We start from the raw sequence: 26,687 nt of genomic DNA, 5'->3' as shown, positions 1-26,687 counted from the left end.
CTTCCAGGATGTGAATGGCTATCCTGCTATCACGTACTGAATGTCTGAGTCTTACGCCATGCCACCTTCCATCTGCCCTCCTAGGTGGGAACCCAAATACCTACCATAACAGTAATACCATGGACAAGACCTTGTGCTTCTCTTCATCTGTTTCTTGTCCCATCAGAGACCACAACTGGCTTGGTGATAGCAAGCTGCCTTTCCTTAAGGGAAGCCTTTTTCTGACTTTTGGCTGCACTTTCTAAAGGAAAATATTAGACCATGGTGGGTGAAATCTGGACGGAGATTGCTCCAACTCTGTCTAAATAGCCTTTCTCCTCTTCGGTTCACTCCAGAGATGGGCATGGAATGTAGCTGCAACTGGAGCTGCATGTAAAAGCCCTCTGAAAAAGGGAGAGGATTCTTTCTCAAGATCCTTTAGTCAAAAGGTTTGGGAACAAGAGGAGGGAAAGGACTGAAGTATCAGTGGGGAAATATCCCTTTCATCCTGAAGGAACTGATGAAGCAATTATCCTGGGATCAGTGTAGTTTCCAGTGTGCAGAGTCCCACATGTGGAGGATCAGGAACAAGGCTTAAAAGTATTACTGATACCAAATATAAGGTGGAAGTTTAGAGTATCCCCCACAGAACATAGAGATGTGGACAAGATGCATTGGATAGTGTGTAAATGGTTTCGTGCCAAAGACTGACTCCCCATCTGCTGGCACATAGAAGTGAAATTGTCAACATCCTTGTGGATTTGGGCTAGCAAAACCCATATTTTGGAGATAACCAAGTATATACTATACAAATGATTCAATGGAAGATACCATGGAGATTCATTCACTGAGTTGATTGAGGATTAAATATTCTAGCGGCACCTGGGTGGCTTTGTCACTTAACTGTCAATGGCCTGGGTTCCAGCAACATAATATCACAATGGTCACTTTCCCTCTGGTCTCATTTTAATGGGGGCACCACGATGAGGTGGAAATGCTCAAAGATGCAGACATGGTCATCTTCTGTAGTAAAACTGGCCGATTGTTTCCTGTTATATTTAGAAGAGACATAGTTGCCTCATTCTGGCCTCTGAGGGCTGCTGCCTTCACAATGGATCCCAGCAATCCTGACCTGTAGCATAAGTATCCCTGTGTAACCCTGAGGTGCTTAGTGACTGGCTCCTGACCAATGCGATATGGCCAAACAATGGCATGTCACGTCTAAGTTCCAATTGGAATTATGCTTATGGTTAGGTTTAGGGTTAGGGTTCGGGTTAGGATTACGATTTAGGGTTAGGATTAGGATTAGGCTTTGGGATAGGGTTAGGGTTTAGGATGAGGGTTATTGTTAGTGTATAGGGTTTAGGGTTATGATAAGGGTTAAGGTTTAGGGTTAAATTTAGGGTTGGGATTAGGTTTCAGGTTCAGTTTCCGGCTCTGGTTTGGGATGGTTTAGGGTCAGGTTAGGGTTCGTGTTTGTTTTAGGGTTAGAGTTGTGGTCAGGTTTCTGTTTCGGGTTCCAGTTAGGTCTTACGGTTTGGGTAATGGCTCATGTTCAGTTTAGGGTTAGTGTTCGGTTTCATGTTAGGGTTAGGTTTTGGGTTCTGGTTAGTGTTAGCATTCATCTTATGTTTGGGGTTAAGTTTCGGTTTCGGGTTCAGGATTGGGTTTGCGTTAGGACTCAGGTTAGGGTTAGCATTAGGTTTAGGGATGTTAGGGTTTGGGCTTGGGTTAAGGTCAGGATTAAGCTTCAGGTTATGGAATAGGGTCTGTTTAAGAATAGGGTTCGAGTTAAGATTAAGGACCCCATCTGCTGCTGTATATGACTCATTCGTCTCTTCACAGGAAGCCCCTAAAATGATGCCGTCCCAATGGAAATCAAGAGACCTATGAGATCCAGGGCTCTGAGAGTCGCTCCCCAGTAACAACCACAGGAGTCTCACAATGTGCTCTGTGGAGGCATCAAGGTTCTCCTTCTGGATCCAAAGACTTATCCGAGTTTTACTTGATATTTTAAAATCATTTTTAAGGGAATTTATGAAATTCTAAGAGAGAGAGACAGGATAAACAGGTTGAGCTGCAGAGTGAGCAGGAGAAGCAGGCTCCCAACTGAGCAGGGCTCAAAGCCACGAGCCTGGGATCATGACCTGACCTGAAGGTATAGGTCTTACTGACTGATCCACCCAGTGCCCTTAATATCATTGTCCACCCTAACGGTCCAAATGTGGGTGGATCCAGTATTCCCATGAGGCAGACATGAAGATGTCACATCTAAATAACTGGACATGCATGCCTATGATGGGTAGAGTGATTGACTCCCTGACACTCGATTAGACTTGAGACTGAGTCATGTTATCTATTTAGTGACTTCAATAATCTTAGTGACTGGAAATCTGTCTAATCATAGGTGCTTAAACTATATTCTTGGATGAAGGATTCCCAACCTTCATCCCAACCCCAGCATTTTCACTATATTGAATGCACCTTGAGCTGTTCTGCCTTCCCCCAGTCCTCTCCTCTGGGCAGATAAAGGACAAGAAACAGGACAAGTTAGATGGAGTCCCAGAAGTCCTTTGCAAACAGGAAAACTGCCTGCTTTCCACAGGCTCCTGAGGGTTGATGTGGGAGCTTTCATGCTGGGCAGAGACAACTGCTACACATTAATATGCCCAGCATCCCTTTTTACAGGGCCAGACACCACATAAGTATACACCATGTTTTCTCCTAGGATTTCCCACAGTACCCCCATGAGGTTCATCCTCTTAGCACAGCACTTTTCAGAGGAGGAAAAGGAAGCTCAGAGAGATGCAGTGACAGTCCCAAAATATACTGGTAGTAGAGATGACCCTCAGCCCCTGTGCTGTGTATGGTGTGGTGACTCACCAATGGATCTGCTGGCCTAGGACACACTGTGGTGAATACCTGGTAGATACAGGAAATTTTTCTGTTGATTGTGAGGTTTCCATACTGGAAGGATGGCACCAGGGACTGTATAAAAGTATTCATTCTGCCTTCCTTGAGCATCAGTGTGGTCCAGGCCTCAACAAGCTAAGATCTAATGATTTCTTTTCACTTCTTACAACGAGGGGCATTGTAGTTAACTTCCAAATCATGAAAAAGTGGGAAGATCAGGGTCTGTCGCTCAGGAAGGGCATGTTACTCTTTATGCACTCTACACAAGCACACACACATGCATACACACACAAACACACACACAATGAGGAGTAAAGAAGTGTGAGTTGCCTCACCTGAGATCACAGTGTGTTCTGCTCTGCAGTGGGCTGCCCCAAGTTGCCTTTTGCTACCTGTTGAGGTCTCCAGACACAACCAGCAGCATTGGAGATAAAGGATGAGCTGACGTCAACAGTAAGATGAACATTTCTCTGTCAGGACTCTCCTGAGCCCAGAGATCCTGAATGTAGGACAACAGCAACAAAACATCATGTTCTCTTGACCATCTCCAGTTATGTGAGCTGGGAAGCGGGAATTTCTAGAATGCAGTGTCCTGGTTACCAGAGTTCCAAAACAGTTGTCGGCCTATCACCAAGGAAGTGAAGTCACTTCTTCAAGATTCCAACCTCTGGGCCCCTTCCTTCAGTCAGCCCTATCCATGACCCCTTCTGGTCAGATGACTGCTTACCATTGTCATCGCCTTCACTGACATCATGAGCCAAAAATGCCATAGCCACAACTCTCTCTCCTAGTTTTTGGAGATGGAGCTGAATTTGGAACTTTATTTTTCTACTTGCTTTCCTGGTTCTGTGTCCTGTCTAACCCACGGTGTCTCTCACATATTCCCCACTTTCCCAACCTGCATGGTGGGAGAATCAGGCTATAGTCTACTTCTTAGAGAAATCATCAGGGGTCTATTGATATTTATTTCGCATATGAGCTGGCATCCTGTGTATCTGAGGTGCAGATTTAAGGATAGAAAATTGAAAAGAAGCACTGGGATGTGGCCTGGAGTGCCACTAGAATGTGCCCTGGGTTCCAACAATGTAATATCACAATGGTCACTTTCCCTCTGGCCTCATTTCAATGGGGTCACCACGATGGGATTGTATAGCTGCCCATAATACGTTTTTAAAATTGTTTTTATTTCCTTGATGTTGGTGGCGATCTCTCCTTTCTCATTCATGATTTTATTAATTTGAGTCTTCTCTCACTTTTTTTAATAAGGCTTACTAATGGTTTATCTATCTTATTAATTCTTTGAAAGAACCAACTCCTAGTTTTGATGACTTGTTCCACAGTTCTTCTGTTCTCTATTTCATTGAGATATGCTCGAATATTTATTACCTTTCTTCTGCTGCTGGGTGTAAGATATATTTGCTGTTTTTTCTCCAGCTCCTTTAGGTGTAAGTTTTGCTTTTGTATTTGAGTTCTTTCCAGTTTTTGGATGGATGCTTTTATTGCAATGTATTTCCCCCTCAGGACTGATTTTGCTGAATCCCAAAGAATTTGAATGGTTGTATCTTCATTCTCATTAGCTTCATGAATCTCTTAAATTCATCTCTAATTTCCTGGTTGACCCTTTCATCTTTTAGCAGGATGGTCCTTAACCTCCAAGTGAGTGAAAACCGTACAACTTCTTGTGATTTAGTTCTAATTTCAAAGCATGTGGTATGAAAATATGTAGGGGACCATCCCAATCTTTTGGTACCAGTTAAGACCTGATTTGTGGCCCAGTATGTGGTCTTTGCTGTAGAAAGTTCCGTGTACACTTGAGTAGAATGTGTATTCAGTTGCATTTGGATGTAAAGTTCTGTAAATATCTGTGAAATCCATCTGGTCCAGTGTATCATTTAAAGCTCTGGTTTCATTGGAGAAGTTGTACTTAGAAGATCTGTCAATTGTAGAAAGCGCCACATTCAAGTCACCAAGTATAAGTGTATTATTATAATAGTATTTCTTTTTTTTTAAGATTTTATTTATTTATTCATGATAGTCACAGAGAGAGAGAGAGAGGCAGAGACACAGGCAGAGGGAGAAGCAGGCTCCATGCACTGGGAGACTGACGTGGGATTCAATCCTGGGTCTCCAGGATCGTGCCCTGGGCCAAAGGCAGGCGCCAAACCGCTGCACCACCCAGGGATACCTATAATAGTATATCTTATCTTTGGTTAATAATTGATGACATACTTGGCAGCTCCCACATTCAGGGCATAAATATTGATGGTTGCTAAGTCCTCTTGTTGGATCGGTCCTTTATATATGATATAGTGTCCCTCTTCATCTCTCACTATAGTCTTCGGGATAAACTTTAGATTAACTGGTATAAAGAAGGCTATCTCTGCTTTCTTCTGAGGACAATTTGTTTTTTTTTTTTTTTTAAATTTATTTATGGTAGTCACACAGAATGAGAGAGAGAGGCAGAGACATAGGCAGAGGGAGAAGCAGGCTCCATGCACCAGGAGCCCGACGTGGGATTCGATCCTGGGTCTCCAGAATCGTGCCCTGGGCCAAAGGCAGGCGCCAAACCACTGCGCCACCCAGGGATCCGGACAATTTGAATGGTACATGTTTCTCCAACATTTATTTTCAGGATGTAGGTGTCCTTATGTCGGAAATGAGTCTCTTGTAGACAGAAAATAGATGTGTCTTGCTTTTTTATCTAGGCTGAAACTCTGTGCCTTTTGATGGGGTCATTAAGCCCATTCACGTTCAGAGTTACTATTGAAAGATATGAATTTATTGTCATCATGGACCAATCCAATCCCTGTTTCTGTGGATTTTTTCCTTGCACTTCTTCTATTACAGAATCCCCCTTAGTATTTCTTGCAGAACTGGTTTGGTGGTCACATATTATTTCAGTTTTTGCCTCTCTTGGAAGCTTTTTATCTCTCCTTCTATTTTTAATGAGAGCCTTGCTGGATAAAGTATTTTTGGCTGCATATTCTTTTCATGAGGATCCTGAATATATCCTGCCACCCCCTCTGGCCTGCCAGGTCTCTGGGGAGATGTCTGCTGTTAATCTAATAATTCTCCCCAGTAAATTTTGGGATTTCTTGTCTCTTGCTGCTTCAAGGATATTCTCCTTATCTTTGGAACTTGCCAGCTTCACTATGAAATGTCAAGATTTTGAGTGGTTTTTATTGATTTTAGGGTGGGGTCTCTATTTTCTGGATCTGAATGCCTGTTTCCCTTCCCAGATTAGGAAAGTTTTCAGTTATGATTTGTTCAAATACATATTCTCATCCTCTGACCCTTTTGGCATCCTTGGGAACCCCAATTAAACAGAGATTTTTCTTTCTGAGGCTGTCATTTTTTTTTCCCTTAAAGGATCCTCATGATCTTTCAATTGATTTCTCTTTGCCATCAACTTGTCTTTTATGTCACTCACTTGTTCTTCTACTTCATTAACTTTTGTCGTTAGGACCTCTAGTTTAGATTGTATTTCATTTAATTGATTTTTAATTTGTGCCTTATTAGATCTAAATTTGCAGTCATGAAGTCTCCTGATTCTTTCATGCTTTTGTCTAGAGCCACCATAGCTTTATAATAGTGCTTCTGAATTGGCTTTCTGACATTGAAGTATAATCCAAATTTTGTAACTCTGTAAGTGAGAGGACTGTTTCTGATTCTTTCCTTTGAGATGAGTTTTTCCATCTAGTCATTTTGCACCATGCAGAGTGGCCAAAAACAAGTTGTATTGGGAAAAGGAGAAAAAGAGAGAAGAACAAAAGAAAGACAATAAAAAGATTAAAAAAAAGGAAAGGAAAAAAAGATAATAGAAGAAAAGAAGAAAAAAAGGGGGGGGGGAAGCAAACAAAACAAAAAACAAGGCATGGTATCCCATGATTCTATATACTGTAAAACTTCAAAATCTCCTAGAACTTTCCAGTGCTGCTTGGTCAATAACTTTCTTTTCCCCTACCCATGTAGCTGGTCTTCTGGGGGATGGTCCTGCTGTGATGATTCTCAGGTGTGAATACTGGGGGGAGCTGTGCCCCCTGCCTGGTGTACTTCTCAGTAAAAGTTTTTTATCCTGTTTATCCTGTGAGGTCACTGTGAGACTAAGTGGGAGTCATTTATCCGTGAGGCCCCAGGAGGAACAACAACAGTGCAGCGGCCAGTTCTCCAGCCCTTGAGTCAGTTCCTGCAGTAAATACTACAGATCTTATTCTGCAGGAGCCTGGATGCTCCGGGGGTGGGGTCGCCGATCTGAACACCTCAGGGCCACCCAGTGGCAGGAGCGTCCTTGCTGTCCTGTGCCTCCCGGTCTCTGCCTGTCCACCAGGAGTGATGGATCCTGGGCTGTGTCCCCCGGGACCCTGGGCTCTGGGGCCTCCACTGCTGGAATCAAGCTCCAGGTGCTGTACAGCCCCCTCCATGTGGAGTCGCCTGAGAGTTGCTCCCATGCCCAGCAGCCCGCATGCTGCAGCATTTTAGGGAGCCTGGCCATGGTGTGTGATGTACTTTCCCCCAGGGCGCATGTCCTCCATTAGTTCCCCTGGGAGCCTGAGGGCATCCCCGCCCCTCCTGTGATCCTGTTACAGATCCCTGTGAGTGTTTTTCCTTCCAGAAGATTAGTGAAGCTCCTGCTTCTCTGGGATGGGGCTTTCTTGTCCTGGGAGAAATTGACTTGTGGCCTTAGCCCAGCTTCTCACTGGGCCCCTTCCCCTTGGATGCCTTTTATTTCTTAATTTTTTTTCCTGTCTTCCTACCTTAATAGAAGTGTGAACTCTTCTCAATGTGGCATTCCAGCTGTTCTCTCCTTAAATCTCAGGCCGAATTCATAGATTCTCAGGATGGTTTGAAGGTTATCTAGGTAATTTGGTGGGGACAGGTGACTTGGGGACCCTACTCTTCCGCCTTCTTGCCCCCTCCCTCCAATATGTATTATTGGATGAAGGAATCCCAACCAACACTTTCTATATACTTAGTGGAGCTTGAGCAGCTTAGTGGAGCTTGAGCAGCTCTGCCTTTCCACAAAGACCTCTCCTCTGGGCATATAAAGCAAAAAAGCAGCACTGGTTAGATGGAATCCCAGAAGTCCTTTCCAAACAGGAAAACAGCCTGCTTTCCACGTGCTTCTCTAAACCCACAGTGCCATGGGCTCATGAGAATTGATGTGGAGAGCTTCTTCACTGGGGAGAGAATTGCTACACATGAAGATGCCCAGCAGCCCTTTCTAGCTAGGCACAGATATGTCTATGCAATGTTTTCTCCAAGGATTTCCCACAGCAGCCCCATGGGTTTCATCCTCTCCACAGCACTTTAAAGAGGAGCAAAAGGAAGCTCAGAGATGTGAAGTGACAGACCCAAAATATACCATTAGTAGAGGTGAACCTCAAACCCAGTGCTGTGTATAGGGTGGTCACTCACCTGTGGAACTGCTTGTGCGGGACCTATTGGGCTCTGGTGAACACCTCGTAGAAACAGGAAATGATTGTGTTCTTTGAAAGGGGTCTCCCCTGGAAGCATGGCAACAGGGACTGCATAAAATTATCCATTCTGCCTTCCTTGAGCATCCGCATGTTCCAGGCCTCACCCAGAGACAGAGTTGATGATTCCTTTTCACACCAGAGGCACAGGAGGGGCACTGTAGTCAGCTTCCAAACCACAAAACACTGAGACTATCAGGGTCTGGCGTTCAGAAAAAAGACAACCATCCCTTCGGGAAGTTGTACAGGACAAAGGACTTCAGTGCCAACACAGGAAAAGGTTCTAGGCTTCCAAGTAACATTGGTTTGAGGGGATACATGGAAAAAAAGTGGTAACTTCAACACATTCTGTTATCTGAGTAACAGCATTTCTCTCAACTAAGAGCTTTTACAAAGACCAATATACCATGGAGTCATCTGTAAACATCCCTACTACAGATAGAATACAGAGGGTTAGAACCTCAAATGCTGCTGAAGATCACATATGTTGGGACTGAGAAGAGACCAAAGCATGGGACACATGGCATTTCCCCTAAGCTGAAGTAGCTTGGTCTGTTCCTGACATAGAGAGAAAGGGTCAGGGGAGAACCACCTTCTTTGCAGGCCCCAGGAGAGTCAACTGTTTCTAGGCTGGGTGTTTGGCTTGACCTGATCAAATGGGTCCTGACCTTGACTATGAATGTGACCTGTTTTCAGCCCAGATCCACAACTGATTTAGTTGGTGAGCTGATTCACTTGTGTTTGTCAGTGTGAGATGAAGTAATCTATCCCTTGGAGCAAATCATTGAAGATTTCTTGTGTGGATTCCTACAAAAAAGACAGAGCCAGCTACTTGGGTCAGGAGTTATCAGAGGCCTTCCACTGAATCTGAAGTTCCAGGATATGGTGGATATAGCAATATAACACTCAGGGGGGACACATCAGCTCTTCCTTGCAGCACTGCAGAAATGAAAGAGAATGGCATTGGTAAAGTGCCAAGGACCTTGCAAGGCTGAGTCACTTTGGCAGACTGCCCATTGATGGAGTACTATACAGATCTATAAGGGCATAACTCATGACCTGCAGAGCCTACAAAGATCTGATGTGTTCTGACAGACAACAAAGACAACAAAAGATAGAAAATATATTGAATGGCTTAATCTTACCAGTCCTTTAGTGTTAAATCACTCTCATTAGTGTGATGTTTTGTTAAGGCTGAAGATGTTCTACAAGGACTGTAGAGCTGTGTTCTACACGGGATATCTGGGACGCATAGGTGAAATAATAAAAATAGTAGTAAAACACAAAGATATGGTCTTTGTGTCTTTACACATATGGTCTTTACAATCACTCTACCCATCGGGGACACCCATGTCCCCAGTTTGTTCTATGTGACATTTTCATGGCCGCCTCATGGAATGAGTGGAACACACATATTTGTACCATAAGGATGGACGAAAAGATCTAGTAAGGGCAATTGGGGAGATGGAGCTTAATTGAGATCATTATTTCTCTGCTTGGTTTCCCAGTTCTGTGTCCTATCTAACCCACGGTGTCTCTCACATAGTCCCCAGTTTGCCAATCTGCATGGTGGGAGAAGGCTAGAATGTACTTCCTAGGGACACCATCAAGAGTCTATGAATAATATTTATAATGCATGTGAGTTGGTATCCTGTGTATCTGAGGAGCAAATTTAAGGATGGAAGTTTGAGGGATTCCTGGGTGGCACAGCAGTCTGGCGCCTGCCTTTGGCCCAGGGCGCGATCTTGGAGACCCGGGATCAAATCCCACTTCGGGCTCTCAGTGCATGGAGCCTGCTTCTCCCTCTGCCTATGTCTCTGCCTCTCTCTCTCTCTCTCTCTCTCTCTGTGTGTGTGTGACTATCATAAATAAAAATTAAAAAAAAGGATGGAAGTTTGAGAAGAAGGGGTGGATGTGGCATGGAGTATCACTTGATGGTGGCCTGGGTTCCAACAACTTATTATCACAATGGTCACTTTTCCTCTGGCGTCAATTCAATGGGGGCATCAAGATTAGGTGGAAATGCTCCAAGATGCAAGCATGGTCATCTTCTGTAGTATACAGTCCAGTTGTTTTTCTGTTACATTTAGGATGAGACCCAATTGCCTCGTTTTGGCTTCCGAGGGCATCAGCCTTCACAATGGCTCTCAGCAATCCTGACCTGTGGCATAAGTATCCCTGTGTAACCCCGAGGTACTTAGTGACTGGCTCCTGAACAATAAAATACAGCCAACACAATGGCTTGTCACTTCTAAGTTCCAATTGCTACTATGCTTAGGTTTAGGGTTAGGGTTAGTGTTAGGATTGTGATTTATGGTTAGCTTTATAGTTAGGGTTAGGGTTTAGGGTGAGTGTTAGGGTTAGGGCTTAGGGTTAGGGTTTAGGGTTAAGACTTAGGGTTAGGGTTAGGGTTCAGTTTCTGGTTCGGGTTCAGGATCGAGTAAGGTTAGGATCGGGTTAGGATTTGTGTTCCCATAACAGTTAAAGTTCAGGTTAGGGTTGTGTTAGGGTTAGAGTTAGGTATAGTGTTAGGGTTGTGTTCTGGGTGTGGATTAAAGTTAGGGTTAGGTTTCAGGTTAGGGAATAGGATATGTTTAGTGTTAGGGTCCGTGTTCAGATTAGGGAACCCATCTACTGCTATCTTTGACTCATTTGTCTTTTCATAGGAAGCCCCCAGAAATGGAAATCAAGAGACCTATGAGATCCAGGGCTCTGGGAGTTGCTCCCCAGCAACAACCCCTGTAGTCTCCCAATGCGTTCTGTGGAGGCATCAAGGTTTTCCTTCTGGATCCAAAACCAATCCAAGTTTTACTTGATTTATTTGTGTTACTGCACCTCTCTAAGCTTTCTTTTCCTCCTCTGAATGTCACTGACCTCTCTAATCTTTCTTTTCCTCCTCTCATTGTCACTGTACCTCTCTAAACTTTCTTTTCCTCCTCTGAAAAGTTTTGTGCTAAGAGGATGAACCTCATGGGGCCACTGTGGGAAATTCTGGGAGAAAACCTGGGACAATCTTATCTGGAGCCTGGCTCTGTAGAAAGGGCTGCTGGACATATTCATCTGCAGAAGTTATCCTGTCCCAGGGAAGAAACTCTCCACATCAACCCTCATGTGCCTGAGGCACTCTGGGTTTACAGAAGCACATGGAAATCAGGCCATTTTCCTCTTTGCAAAGGTGTTCTTGGATTCCATCTAGCTGGTCCTGCTACTTGTCTTTTATGTGCCCAGAGTAGAGGTCCCTGGGGGAAGGCAGAGAAGCTCTGGTCCACTCAGTATATGAAAAGGGCTGGTTGGGATTCCGTCATCCAAGAAAATTAAGCACCTAGGATTTCAGTTACATTTCTAGTCACTAAGGTCTAATAAATAATGGAATAAAGTAGATACAGTGTCTCAGTCTCAAGACTAATCAGAGTGTCAGACAATCACTCTACCCATCAGGGGCACCCATGTCCCCAGTTTGTTCTATGCGGACATTTTCATGGCCGCCTCATGGAATGAGTGGAACACGCATATTTGTACCATCAGGATGGACGAAAAGATCTAGTAAGGGCATTCTGTGGCTCAGTCAGTGAGGCCTCTGCCTTCAGGTCAAGTCATGATCCCAGAGTCCTGAGTTTAAGCGCTACACTGGGCTCCCTGCTCAGTGGGGAGCCTGCATCTCCCACTTCCATTGCAGCTCACACAACTTATTCTCTCTCTTTCTCCAATAAATTAGTAAATTTCCTTGACAATTTTTGGAAAATATTAAGTAAAACTTAGACTTGTCTTTGGATCCAGAAGGGGAACCTTGATGTTTCCATAGAGCACATTGGGAGACTACGGTAGTTGTTGCCAGGGAGCAACTCTCAGAGACCTGGATGCTATTGATTTCTTTTTTTTTAATTTTTTAAAAATTTTTATTTATTTATGATAGTCACAGAGAGAGAGAGAGGCAGAGACACAGGCAGAGGGAGAAGCATGCTCCATGCACCAGGAGCCCGACGTGGGACTCGATCCTGGGTCTCCAGGATCGCACCCTGGGCCAAAGGCAGGCTAAACCGCTGCACCACCAGGGTTCCCTGATTTCTTGATTTCCATTGGGAGGGCTTCAGTTTGGGGCTTCCTGTGACAAGCCAAATGAGCCAAATGAGCAGCATATGGGGTCCCTAACCCAAACCCAAACACTCACCCTCAACAAACCCTATTCTCTAACATGAAACTTAACCTTAACCTCAACCCAAACCCAAACCCTAACCCTACACCTAAATCTAACACTACACCTAACCTGATCCCTATTGGAACACAAACCCTAACCAGAACACGAACCATAACCTTACCCTTTCAGGTCCCAAACCCGAATCCAATCCCTATCCCGAACCCTAACTCTCACCCTAACCCTAACCCCAACCCAAACCTTAACCCTAAACCCTAACCATAAACCCTAATCCCTAACCCTACACACACCCTAAACACTAACACTAATGCTAAACCTAAACCTAAACCGTAATCCTAACCCTAACCCTAAACCTAAAACAAACACTAACCTCATCCCTAAACCTAATGCTAACCCTAACCTTAACAGTTACAGGAACAACCCATCCCAGCTGGTCCCATAACACAACACAAAACCAATCTGTAACCCAAACCCGAAACCTAACCCTAAAATGAACCCTAACCCCCACCGGAATGCGAAACCTAACCCGACCTTAACCTGTCCAGGTTAAGGTCCTGTTCGTCCAGAACACGAACAGAAACCCAAACCCTAACCCTAAACCTATCCCTAAAAAATAACCCTAAACCCTATCTTGAAACCATAAACCCTACCCTTAATACTCAACCTAAACCCTAACCCTCACTCTACCCCTAACACTAAACTGTAATCCAAACCCTAAACCTAACCCTAGCCAAAACTCTAACACTAACCCTAAGCAGAGTTCCAATTGGAATTTAGATGTGACATGCCATTCTGTTGGCTGTATCGTACTGGTCAAGAGTCATTCGCTAAGCACCCCGGTGTTACCCAGGGATTCTTATGCCACAGGTCAGGAATGCTGGGAGCCCTTGTGAAGCCTACAGTCCTCAGAGGCCAGAACAAGGCAACTGGGTATCATTCTAAATACAACAGGAAACAATTGGACAGTTTGACTACAGAAGATGACCATGTCTGCATCTTGGAGCATTTCCACACCATCGTGGTGACCCCATTGAAAGGAAGCCAGTGGGAAAGTGACCATTGTGATATTATGTTGCTAGAACAAAGGCCACATTCAAGTGGTACTCTGTGCCACATCCAACCCCTTCTTGTCAAAATTCCATCCTTAAATTTGCGCCTCAGATACATAGGACACCAGCTCACATGCATTATAAATGTCATCCATAGACAGGGATGATGTCCCTAGGAAGTAGAATCTAGTTGATTCTCCCTCCACGCAGGTTGGCAAACTGGGGACTATATGAGAGACACAGTGGGTTAGTTAGGACACAGAACTGAGAAACCAAGCAGAGAAATAATAGTCTCAATACAGCTCTATGTCCTAAAAGGTAGAACTTACTTGCATTTTCAGATTTGGGACTATGGCATTTTTGCCTCAGGATGTACAGTTAAGGAAATGACATGGTGTAAGCAGTCATCTACCAAGAAGGGACCCTGGATAGGTCTGACTGAAGGAAGGTGTCCAGGGGCTGGAATCTTGTAAAAGTGACTTCACTTCCTAGGTGAGAGGCCCACAACTGATTTATAACTGTGGTAACCAGGAAGCTGCATTCTAGAACTTCCCACTTTCCAGCTCACTTAACTGGAGATGGTCAAGAGAACAAGATGTTCTGTTGATGTTGTCCTACTTTCAGGCACTCTGGGCACAGCAGAGTCCAGACAGAGAGATGTTCATGTCAGTGTCGATGGCAGCTTGGCCCTCTTCTTCGAAGGTTCTGGTTATGTGTCAGGAGACCTCAACTGGTACCACAAGGCACCTTGGGGCAGCCCACTGGAGAGCCGACCATACGGTGATCTCAGCTGAGCCGGCTCACACTTCTTTACCTAGCATGTGTGTTTATCTGTGTGTGTATGTGTGAGAGTGTGTGTGTGTGTGCACGCACATGTGTGTGTTTGCCTGTGAATGTGTAGAGGGGGTAGAGGGGAGGAACACACCCTTCCTGGATAGAAACCTTCTGCAAGGTTTGGAAGCCTGACACATCTTTGGGATTCAGACCCCAGGTCATAGCATGCAAGTAGAGAAGTTGAGTGCTGAGTACCAAGCTCAACTATGAATATGTTAGTCTTGAGGAAGAGTCTCTTTCACTTAGTTCTTCCATGCCACATGTCTCTTCAGGTGCCCTTGTGGTCTGAACTAGATAACATGATTACTAGTGTGGGTGTCCCCTTGGTGTGATATTGAGGGAGGACACTTATGTCTCTTGGCCCTGTATATATGGGACACTGCATTTACAGAGCTGCACCCAGGAGATCGCGGAGGAGATGGTCTGTGGCTTCAATTATTCTAACTCCCTTGATAATTCTTGGGTGCAAGAGGAAAACAAGGATCAGTGCTGTTCTGAGGTGAGAATGGAATGAGGGTTCTCCACACAAATACGGCCCCCACACAAACATGGAGACCTGAGGCCTTCCCATAGTGTTTTCACATGAGTGCCCCACAGGCCCAACCTCAAAGAGGTCTGAACCTCCACTCCTAACTTCCAGCTATGTATGAGGTGGGAAGACACTCTTCACATATGTTGGCATTGTCCAGAATATATTTTATGTTTTTTAAGGAGTGGGGATTGTTTGTTTCACTCAGAGCAATGAGTATCTTTGTATTTTACAAACATTTTTTAAAATTTCACCCACGCTTCCCAGATATCCTCTGTAGAACACAGCTACACTGTCCCTGCAGAACGTCTCCAAGACCTTACAAATTATCACAATAAAGAGGGTGAATTAACACAAAAGTAGGGGTGGGAGGAAGCCATTCTGTATGTTTATCTAGCAGGTGTCATTTGTCAACAAACATCAGATAATTGTAGGTCCAACAGGACATGAGCTATGTCCTTATAGACCTTCATAGCACTCCATCAATGGGGACGTCTGCCACAGTGATTCAGCCTTTCAAGACCCTTGGCACTTGACCTGATACCATTGTCTTGCTATTTCTGCAGTGCTGCAAGGAACATTTTACGTGTCCCAACATAAAATGCTAGATCTGCCATACCTGGAACCCCACATTAGGTGGAAGGCCTCTGATGCCTCCTGACCCAACTAGCTGGCTCTGTCTTTTTTGTAGGAATCCACACAGGAAATCTGGGATGAGTTGCTCTAAGGGTTCAAATAGTCCATCTAACCCTGACAAGCACAGGTGCATCGGGACACAAGTAATATCAATTGCCAGTCTGGGCTGAGAACGGGTCACTTTCATGGTCAAAGTCAGGACATTGAGGTGATCACGGCAAGCCAAAACCCAGACTAGAAACAATTGACTCCCCTGGGGCCTGCAGAAGAAGGTGGTCCTTCCCTGACCCTTCCTCCCTATGTCAGGAACAATCCAAGCTACATCAGCTTAAGGGAAATGCCATGCAGCCCATGCTTTGGTCTCTTCTCAGGCCTTACATATGTGATCTTCAGCAACATTTGAAGTTCTAACCCTCTGTGTTCTATCTGCTGTGGGGATGTTTATGGATGACTCCATGACGTACTGGTCTTCATCAAACTCTTAGTTGAGAGAAATGCTGTTGTTGCTGCTAAAGAATGTGTTGAAGCTATCAATGGTTTACCATGTTTCTCTTAAAACCAATGTTACTTGGAAGCCTAGAACCTTTTTCTGTGTCGGCACTGAAGTCCTTTGTCCTGTACAACCTCACGAGGGGATGGGTGTCTCTGGTTTGAAAGCCAGACCCTGAACATCCCATTGGTTCATTGTTTGAAGATGACTACAGTGCCCCTCCCTGTTTCTCTGGTGTGAAAAGGAATCATCAACCATGTCCCTGGGTGAGGCCGGGACCATGCTGATGCTCAAGGAAGACAGAATGGATTCTTTTGTACAGTCCCTGGTGCCATCCCTCCAGGATAGAAGCCTCTCAAAGAACCCAATCATTTCCTGTCTCTATGAGGTGTTCATCACAGCCCAACATGGCCTGAGCCAGCAGTTCCACAGGTGAGTGACCACCCCATACAGAGCACAGGGGTTGAGACTCGCCTCTACTACCGGTATGCTTGGGGAATGTCACTGCACCTCTCTGAACTTTCTTTTCCTCCTTTGAAAATTGCTGTGCTAAGAGGATGAACCTCATGGAGGTACTGTAGGAAATCCTGGGAGAAAACATGGCATAGACTTATCTGGTGGCTGGCCCTGTAGAAAGGGCTGCTAGGCATATTCCTGTGTAGCAGTTGTCTCTCACCAGTGAAGAAGCTTCCACATCAACCCTCATGGGCCATTGGTGCTCTAGGCTTACAGAACACGTGGAAATCAGGCTATTTTCCTGTTTGCAAAGGACTTCTTAGAGTCCATCTAACTGTTCCCGCTACTTGTCCTTTATGTGCCCACAGTAGAGTTCACTGGGGGAAGGCAGAGCAGCTCAAGGTCCACTCAGTATACTTAAAGTGCCGGTTGGGATTTCTTCAACCCAGAATATAGATTAATCATATAGGATTGCAGACACATTTTTAGTCACTAATGTCTTTGAAGGAATACAGTAGATACAGTGTCTCAGTCTGAAAGCTAATCAGAGTGACAGTCAATCACTCTACCCATTGTAGGCATGCCATGTCCATAGTTGGTTTCATGTGACATCTTCATGTCCACCTCATGGGATGAATGGATCCACCCACATTAGAACCATTACGTGGACAATAAGATCAAATAAGGACATTGGGTGGCTCAGGTAGTGAGGCCTCTGCCTTTAGGTCAGGTCCTGATGCCAGGGTCCTGACTTTGAGCCCTTCATTGGGCTCCCAGCTCAGTGGGGAGCCTGCTTCTCCTGCTCCCTCTGCAGCTCACCTGCTTATTCTCTCTCTCTTCAAGAAATTATTAAATTTCCTGAAAACTTCTTGTAAAATACCAAATAAAACTTGGATTGGTCTTTGGATCCAGAAGGGGAACCTTGAGGCCTTGACAGAGCACGTGTTTCAGACACTATAGGGTTTGTAGCTGGGGAGCGAATCTCAGAGCCCAGGATCTCATAGATATCTTGATTACCATTGGGAGGGCCTCATTTTGTGGCTTCCTGGGAAGAGAAAAATGAGCCCAAGGGAGCAGCAGAAAGGGTACCTAACCTGAACCCAAACATTAAACCTAAACAGACCCTATTCCCTAACCCTAAACAGAACTGGGTCCCGAAGGATAACACGAACCCTATCCCTACCCTGAATACGAATCCTAACTCGACCCTGAGCTTCTGAACCTGAACACGAACCCAAACCAGAACCCTAATTCTTACCATAAACCCTAAACTTAACCCTAACCCTAACCCTAATGTAAACCCTAAACTGTGATCCTGAAACCAAACCCAAACTCTAACCCTTAGCATAGATAAAGTTGGAACTTAGATGTGATGTGCCATTGTGTTGGCTGTATTGTATTGGTTAGGAGCCAGGAACTAAGCACCTTGCAGTTATACAGGGATCCTTATGCCACAGGTCAGGATCGCTGGGAGCTATTGTGAAGGCTGCAGTCCTCGGAGTCCAGAACATGCAACTGGGTCTCATTCTAAGTATAACAGGAAACATTTGGACAGTTTGACTACAGAAGATGACCATGTCTGCATTTTGGAGCATTTTGAATGCATTGTGGTGCCCCATTGAAATGAGACCAGAGGGAAAGTGACCATTGTGATATTCCCTTGCTGGAACTCAGGCCACCTTCAATTGGTAATCCATGGCACATCCCACCCCTTCTTCTTAATCTTACTTATTTAAATTTGCACTTGGTTCACAGAATACCATATCACATGCAATAAATATCATCCATAGACCCCTGATGATGTCCCTAGGAAGTAGATTGTAACATGATTCTTCCACCTGCAGGTTGTGAAACTGGGACTATGTGAGAGACACTGTGGGTTAGATAGGACACATACTGGGAAAGGAAACAAAGAAATAAAGGTCTGAATTAAACTCTATCTCCTCAAAAGTAGGACCTTACTTGCATTTCAGTGTTGTGGCTATGTAATTTTTGGCTCAGGATGTTTAGTTAAGGAGGTGACATGGGGTAAAAGGTCACCTTCCAAAAAGATACTTGGAAATCTTTGACTGAAGTAAGGTGCCCAAGGACGGGAATATTGAAAAAGTAATTTCACTTCCTTGGTGACAAGCCCATAACTGATTGAGAGCTCTGGTAATGAGGAAGGGGCGTTCTAGAACTTCACTCTATCCAGCTGACCTAAGTGGACACAGTCAAGAGAACAAGATGCTCTGTTGCTGCTGTCCTACTTTCAGGCACTATGGGCTCAGGAGAGTCCAGACGGAGATATTTTCATTTTGTTGTTGATGTCAGCTCAGACCTCTCCTCTGAAGCTTCTGATTATGAGTCGGGAGAAATCAATGGGTACCACAAGGAAATTTGGGGCAGCCAACTGGATAAGAGACCACACAGTAATCTCAGCTTAGTGGGTTTGCACGTCTTTACCCTCATTGTGTGTGTCTTTGTGTGTGACTGTGTGTCTGTGAGTGTGTGTGTGTGTGTGTGTGTGTGTGTGTGTAGAGGGGACAGAGGAGAGGAACATGTCCTTCCTAGGCAGAAACAAGCTGCCAGGTGTTGGGAGCCTGACACATTTTTGGTGTTCAGACCCCAGATCATAGCAGGCAAGAAGAGAAGGTGAGTGATGAGGACCAAACTCAATATCGAATATGTTAGTCATGAACTCAAGAGTCTCTTTCATCTGGTTTCCTCCATGCCAGATGTCTCTTCAGTTGCCCCTGTGATCTGAACTGGAGAACATGATTTCTAATGGCCATGTCCCCTTGGGGTGATGTCAAGGGAGGATCCTAATGTCTCTTGGTCCTGTATTGTGGGGCACTGTATTTATAGAGCTGCACCCAAGAGATCTTAGAGATGGTCTGTGGCTTCAACTATTCTACTCCCTAGACAATCATCGGGTGCACCAGGAAACAAAAACAGTGCTGATCTAAGGTGAGAATGCGATGAGGGTTCTCCACACAAATATGGCCCCCACACAAACATGGCAATAAACCTGGGACACTCCTGTAGTGTTTCCACATGAGTGGCCAACAGGCTCAACTGCAAAGAGATCTGAAGCTCCACTCCTAACCTCCAGCTAGGTATGAGGTGGGAAGACACTCTTTATGTATGTTGGAATTGTGCAGAATATATTTCATGTTACTGTGGAGAGGTGGTGATTTGTTTGTTTCACTCAGAGCAATGCGTTTTACTTTGCATTTTACTACCAGTTTTATTATTTCACCTACATGTCCCAGATATCCTGTATAGAACACAGCTCCACTGTCCTTGAAGAATGTCTCCAAGCCCTCACAAATCATCCCACAAAAGAGGGTGATTTATCACAAAAGGAGGTGTGGATGATGCCATTATGTATGTTTGTCTATAGTGTGTCATCTGTCAGAACACATCATGGTCATGAACTGTGTCCTTATATATCATTGTAGTACTCCATCATTGGGGTGTCTACCACAGTGATTCAGCCATTCAAGGCCCTTGGCTCTTTACTTGATGCCATTCTCTTTCCATTTATGAAGTGCTGCTAGAAACATTTTATGTGTCCCCACAGAATGCTTTAGTTGCTAGATCTGCATTGCCTGGAAGATTAGGTTCAAGACCTCTGATGCCTCCTGACCTAAGTAGCTGGCTCTCTCTTTTTGTAGAGATTGACACTCTCCCCATGACAAGCACAGGTGCATCAGGCGACCAAATACATCAATTGCCGGTCTGGGCTGAGAACCCGTCACTTTCATGGTCAAAGTCAGGACCCTGAGGTGATTAGGGCAAGCCAAAAACAGAGACTAAAAACAATTGGCTCCCCTGGGACCTGCAGAAGAAGGTGTTTCTCCCCAGGCCCTTCCCCCTATGTCAGGAACACCAAATTACATCAGTTTAGGGGAAAAACCATGCAGCCTATGCTTTGGTCTCTTATCAGGCTCAACATATGTGATCTTGAGCAGCATTTGAGGTTCTAACACTCTGTGTTCTTCTGCAGTGGGGTTGTTTATAGATGTCTCTATGGTACACCTGTCTTTGCCAGAGTTCTGAGTTGAGAGAAATGCTGTTGTTGTTCAGCGAACAGAATGTGTTAAAGTTACCAATGGTTTACCATGTCTCCCCTCAAACCAATGGTACTTTGAAGCCTAGAACCTTTTTCTTTGTAGGCACTGAAGTCCTTTGTCCTGTAAAACTTCCCGAGGTGATGGCTGTTTTTGGTCTGAGCGCCAGACCCTGAATTTCCCATTGGTTCATTGTTTGGAAGCTGACTACAGTGTCCCTTCTGTGTCTCTGGTTTGAAAAGGAACCATCAACCCTGTCCCTGGGTGAGGCCAGGAACATGCTGATGCTCGAGGAAGGCAGAATGGATATATTTGTACAGTTCCTGCTGCTATCCTTCCATGATAGAAGCCTCTCAATCAACCCAATCATTTCCTGTCTCTACCAGGTGGTCACCACAGCCCAACAGGTCCTGGGACAGCAGTTACACAGGTGAGTGACCAACCCATACACAGCACAGGGCCTGAGGCTCCTCTCTACCACCGTGTGTTTGGGGAGAGTCACCGCACCTCTCTGAGTTTCCTTTTCCTCCTCTGAATAGTGCTGTGCTAAGAGGATGAACCTCATGGGGTTGCTGTGGGAAATCCTTTGAGAAAACATGGCATAGATTTATCTGGTGTCTGGCCCTGTAGAAAGGGCTGCTGTGCATCTTCATGTGTAGCAGTATTCTCTCCCAAGCGAATAAATTCTCCACATCAACATTCATGACCTTGTGGCGCTCTTGGTTTACACAAGCACATGGAAAGCCGGCGGTTTTCCTGCTTACCAAGTACTTTTGGGATTCAATCTAACTGGTCCTTTATTTGTCCTTTATGTACCCAGAGTAGAGGTCACTGGGGGAAGCCAGTGCAGCTTATGGTACACTCAGTATAAGGAAAGTGATGGTTGGGATTCCTTCATCCCAGAAAATAGATTAAGCGCCTAGGATTGCAGACACATTTCTAGTCACTAAGATCATTGATGGAATACAGTAGATATATTGTTTTGGTCTCAAGTGTAATCAGACTGTCAGATGGTCATCAATCTCCCCAGCATAGGCACGCATGTACATACTTGGTTAGAAGTGATATCTTCATGGCTGCCTCATGGGATTAATGTATCCACCCACATTCTGACCATTGGGATGGGCAATAAGATCAAGTAAGTGCACTGAGTTGCTCAGTCAGTGAGGCCTCTGCCTTCAGGTCAGGTCATGATCCAAGGGTCCTCGCTATGCGCCGTACAATGGCCTTGATGCTCAGGGAGGGGGGGGTCTGCTCTGCTGCTCCCTTCTAGGCTCATTCTGCTTATTCTCACTCTCCCTCTCTAAGAAATTAATAAAATTCCTTAATTTTTTTTTGTAAAATATCAAGTAAACTTGGATTGGTTTCCATATCCAGATAGAGAACTTTGATGCCTCCACAGAGCACATTGGGTGACTACAGGGGTTGTGGCTGGGAAGCGACTCAGAGCCCAGGATCTCATTGGTTTCTTGATTTCCACTGGAAGGGCCTCATTTTGGGCGCTTCCTTCTAAGAGACAAATGAGTCAACTGGAGCAGTAGAGGGGGTCCCTAACCCAAACCCAAACCCTAAACAAACCCTATTCCTTAACTGGAAACAGCCCTAACCATAACCGGAACCCTAAAACTAACTGGACACGAAACCTAACCTGACTCTAACTTGTCCCGAACTTCACCAGAAGCTGAACATGGATCCTCACCTTAACACTAACCCTAAACCATAACATGAAACCATAACCCTAAACCCTAAAACCTAATCTATCGCTCAAACTAAAACATAACCCTAACCATATTCAAAAGGCTAACCCTAAAAGGTAATCGTAACCCTAACCTTAACCTGAAGCCCAACCCTAACACTAACCCTAAGAATACCTCCAACTGGAACTTAGATGTGACATGTATTGTGTGGGCTGTATCATATTGGTCAGGAGCCAGTCACTAAGCACCTCAGGGTTACACAGGAGTACTTATGCCACAGGTCAGGACCACTGGCAGCCATTATGAAGGCTGTGGCCCTCAGAGGCCAGAATGAGACAATTGAGTCTCACTCTAAATAGAACAGAATACAATTGGACAGTTTCACTACAGAAAATGACCATGTCTGCATCTTGAGCATTTTCACCCCATCGTGGTGACCCCAATGAAATGAGGACAGAGGGAAAATGACTATTGTGATACTACATTGCTAGAACAAAGATCACTTTCAAATCATTCTCCATGCACATCCCACCCCTTCTTGTCAATATTTCATCCTTAAATTTGTGCCTCATATACACAGGATACCAGCTCACATGCATTATAAATTATTATTTATAGACCCCTGATGGTGTCCCTAGAAGTACATTCTAGCCTGATTCTCCCACTGTGCAGTTTGGCAAACGGGGGACTTTGTGAGAGGCACCATGGGTTAGATCGGACACACAACTTGGAATGCAAGCAGAGAAATAAAGGTCTGAATTCAGCTTCATCTCCTCAAAGTCAGGACCTTACTTGCATTTTCAGAGAGTTGTGTCTATGGCAGTTTTGGCCCCTGATGTACAGTTAAGCAGATGGCATAGGGTAAGCAGTAGTCTGCCAAGAAGGGGCTCTGGGTAGGTCTGACTGAAGGAAGGGGTCCAGGGGCAGGGACCTTGAAAAAAGTGACTTCACTTCCTTGGTGACAGGCCCACAACTCATTCAGAACTCTGGTAACCAGGGAGCTGCATTCTGGAACTTCTTGCTTTCCAGCTCACTTAACTGGAGACAGTCAATAGAACAAGATGTTCTGTTGCTGTTGTCCTACTTTCAGGTGCTCTGGGCTCAGGAGAATCCAGATGGAGAGATGTTCACATCGCTGTCGACATCAGCTCGGCCCTCTCTCCAGTGCTCCTGGTTATTTGTCAAGAGACCTCAACAGGTACCACAAGGCAACTTGGGCCCACCCACTGGAGAGCAGAACACACTGTGATCTCAGTGGAGCAGGCTCGCACTTCTTTACCCCACATTGTGTCTGTGTATGTGTGAGTGTGTGTGTGTGTGTGTGTGTGTGTGTGTGTGTGTGTGTGTGTGTGTATGGGACAGAGGAGAGGAATATGCCCCTCCTGGGCAGAAACCAATTGCCAGGTGTTGGAAGCCTGACACATCTTTGGTGTTCAGACCCAAAGACATAGCAGACAAAATGAGATGTTGAGTGCTGAGGACCAAGCTCAATTTTGAATGTTTGTCATGAGCCCAAGTGTCTTTTTCATCTGGCTTCCTCCTTGCCACATATCTCTTCAGCTACCTTTGTGATCTGAACTCGAGAACACAATTTCTAATGGTGGTGTCCATTGGGGTGATGTCTAGGGAGGACCCTAACGTCTCTTGGCCCTGTATTTACAGGAAACTGCATTTGAAGAGCTGTGCCCAGGAGATCTTGGAGGAGATGGTCTGTGGCTTCAAATATTCTAACTCCCTAGACAATGATCGGGTGCACCAGGCAAACAAGGATCAGTGCTATTCTGAAGTGAGAATGGGAAGAGGATTCTCCACACAAATATGGCCCTCACAGAAATATGGTGAGAAACCTTGGGCCCTCCTGTCATGTTTCCACATGACTGTCCCTCATGCCCAACCACAAAGAGATCTGAACCTCCAGCTATGCTACGAATGAGGTGAAAGGCACTCTTCACCTACGTTGGAATGGTGCAGAATATAATTCATTTTTTTGAGGAGTCACAGTGTTTTGTTTGTTTCACTCAGAGCAATGAGTATCTTTGCATTTTACTACTATTTTGATTATTTCCCATATCCTTCTCAGATATCCTGTATAGAACACAGCTCCACTATCTTTGCAGAGCATCTCCCAACCCTTAGATATAATCACACTAAAAAGCGTGATTTACTACAAAAAGAAGGATGGGATGAAGCCATTCTATATGTTTATCTATAAGGTGTCTGTCAGATCACATCAGATCATTGTAGGCCCAACATGTCAAGAGCTGTGTCCTTATAGATATTCATATTACTTTATCAGTAAGGTAAACTGTTTATATTACTCATTCAGCTATTCCAACTTATTCTAAGTAATAAAGTATATTCATTAAAAGTAATGAGATCAATTTTTGATGTTTAACAACAAACTAATACTCAAACGCTAGCTTCATAATATCTACCATGGAATGAGATCAAACTTGAGTTGAAAATTTTATTTTCTACTCTGGTTATAAACTAAAATCTCACCAAAAATTTAAAGTGTACACTTGAAACAAAAATAACATGCCTTTATATGTTTGCCTCAGTACACCACACTGAGTAAACTAGAATAATCATACCTATTATTTTTTAATGCAGAAAGAGAAAGTACAAGGATAGGAGGGGCAGAGGGAAAAAGAAAACATCTTCAGCAGGCTATATAGCCAACATAGAGCCCAAAATGAGGCTCAATTTTAGGACCTGGAGATCATGACCTGAGTCAAGAAATAGACACTTACCTGACAAAGCCACCCAGGTATCGCTAGAATAATGAATTTGAATCAACTTAGTGATTGAATCTCCATGGTATCTTCCATTGAATCATTTGCATAGTATATACTTGGTTATTTCCAAAATATGGGTTTTGCTGGCCCACATCGACAAGGATACTGAACATTTCACAACTCTGTACCAGCAGATGGGGAGTCCGTTTCTGGGATGAGACCATTTACACACAATCCAATGTACCTTGTCCACATTCCTGCATTCCATGGGGGAGACAGTTTCTTTTGCTGTGCAGAAGCTTTTTATCTTGATTAAGTCTCAATAATTCATTTTTGCTTTTGTTTCTCTTGCCTTCATGGATGAATCTTGCAAGAAGTTACTGTGGCCAAGTTAAAAAAGGGTGTTGCCTGTGTTCTCCTCTAGGATTTTGATGGAATCTTGTCTCACATTTAGATCTTTCATCCATTTTGAGTTTATCTTTGTGTATGGTGAAAGAGAGTGGTCTAGTTTCATTCTTCTGCATGTGGAGGTTCCTTAAAGAGTTACAAATAGACCTGCCCTATGACCCAGCAGTTGCACTGTTGGGGATTTACACCAAAGATACAGATGCAATGAAACACCAGGACACCTGCACCCCGATGTTTAGAGCAGCAATGTCCACAATAGCCAAACTGTGGAAGGAGCCTTGATGTCCACCAAAAAGTGAATGGATAAAAAAAGATGTGGGTAATGTATACAATGGAATATTACTGAGCCATTAGAAATGACAAATACCCACCATTTACTTCATTTTGGATGGAACTGTAGGGTATAATGCTGAGTGAAATAAGTCAATCGGAGAAGGACAAACATTATATGTTCTCATTCATTTGGGGAATATAAATAATAGTGAAAGGGAATATAAGGGGGGGAGAAGAAATGTGTGGGAAATATCAGAAAGGGAGACAGAACATAAAGACTCCTAACACTGGGAAATGAACTAAGGGTGGTGGAAGGGGAGGAGGGCAGGGAGGTTGGGGTGACCGGTTGGCGGGCACTGAGGGGGGGCACTTGATGGGATGAGCACTGGGTGTTATTCTGTATGTTGTCAAATTGAACACCAATAAAAAATAAATTTATTATTATTATTAAAAAAAACTTCATAAACTATCCACTTTTATGCATGTAACAACATGTTTGTAATATTGGTGCCCAAATAAATGACAGGACATCTGGAGCAAGTTGCTTTTCCTGAAGGACGTGTGTCTTCAGACCATTCAGGATGGTGATTACAACAAATCTGAGCTGAGCAGGAGAAAATGTTGCTGAGGGAAAGTACCCCATCATGCTGTTTATTTCCCACTTTGCTGTTGCCAAAGGTAAACATCCTCTCAAATAAGGTAATCCTTGGCTACAGGCAACCACTCAGCACTCTTCCCACCAAGAAGATTATGTATTTCATCAAAATGAACAAATTCCATTACAATAGAATTTGTGTGTAAAGCAACCCAGAAAGCGACATTCATTCCTTGGTTGAAGACACTTAAGCGCACCCTGACAACATTAATTTTCACTTCCACTCTGATCATCTGGAAGAGTGTAATGACCAAAGTACCATAGGGTGCATCTAGAAGGACACAGAATACCCGTCAGTACATTTTCATACCACTCAAGAATAACTCAGGTAGGGGTGCTTGAGTTGCT

At 44.4% G+C, this 26,687-nt stretch overlaps 1 long non-coding RNA gene across 2 annotated transcripts in view; it reads right to left on the bottom strand.

The window, feature by feature from the left end:
• LOC111091126 overlaps positions 1 to 26,687 on the bottom strand; it is a 134,184-nt gene that overhangs the window by 44,053 nt on the left and 63,444 nt on the right. The window contains exon 3 of one of the 2 annotated variants that reach the window (XR_005373991.1): positions 3,228 to 3,391. This is a non-coding gene — a long non-coding RNA (uncharacterized LOC111091126). Of the gene's footprint in view, positions 1 to 3,227; positions 3,507 to 26,687 lie in introns of those variants that run through there. The other variant, XR_005373990.1, reaches the window with a different exon arrangement.

This window comes from Canis lupus, chromosome 19 (genome assembly GCF_011100685.1).
Source record: "Canis lupus familiaris isolate Mischka breed German Shepherd chromosome 19, alternate assembly UU_Cfam_GSD_1.0, whole genome shotgun sequence".
NCBI lineage: Eukaryota > Metazoa > Chordata > Mammalia > Carnivora > Canidae > Canis > Canis lupus.
The sequence above is the reverse complement of the archived record's forward strand: the minus strand, read 5'-3'. Positions and strand labels throughout refer to the sequence as shown.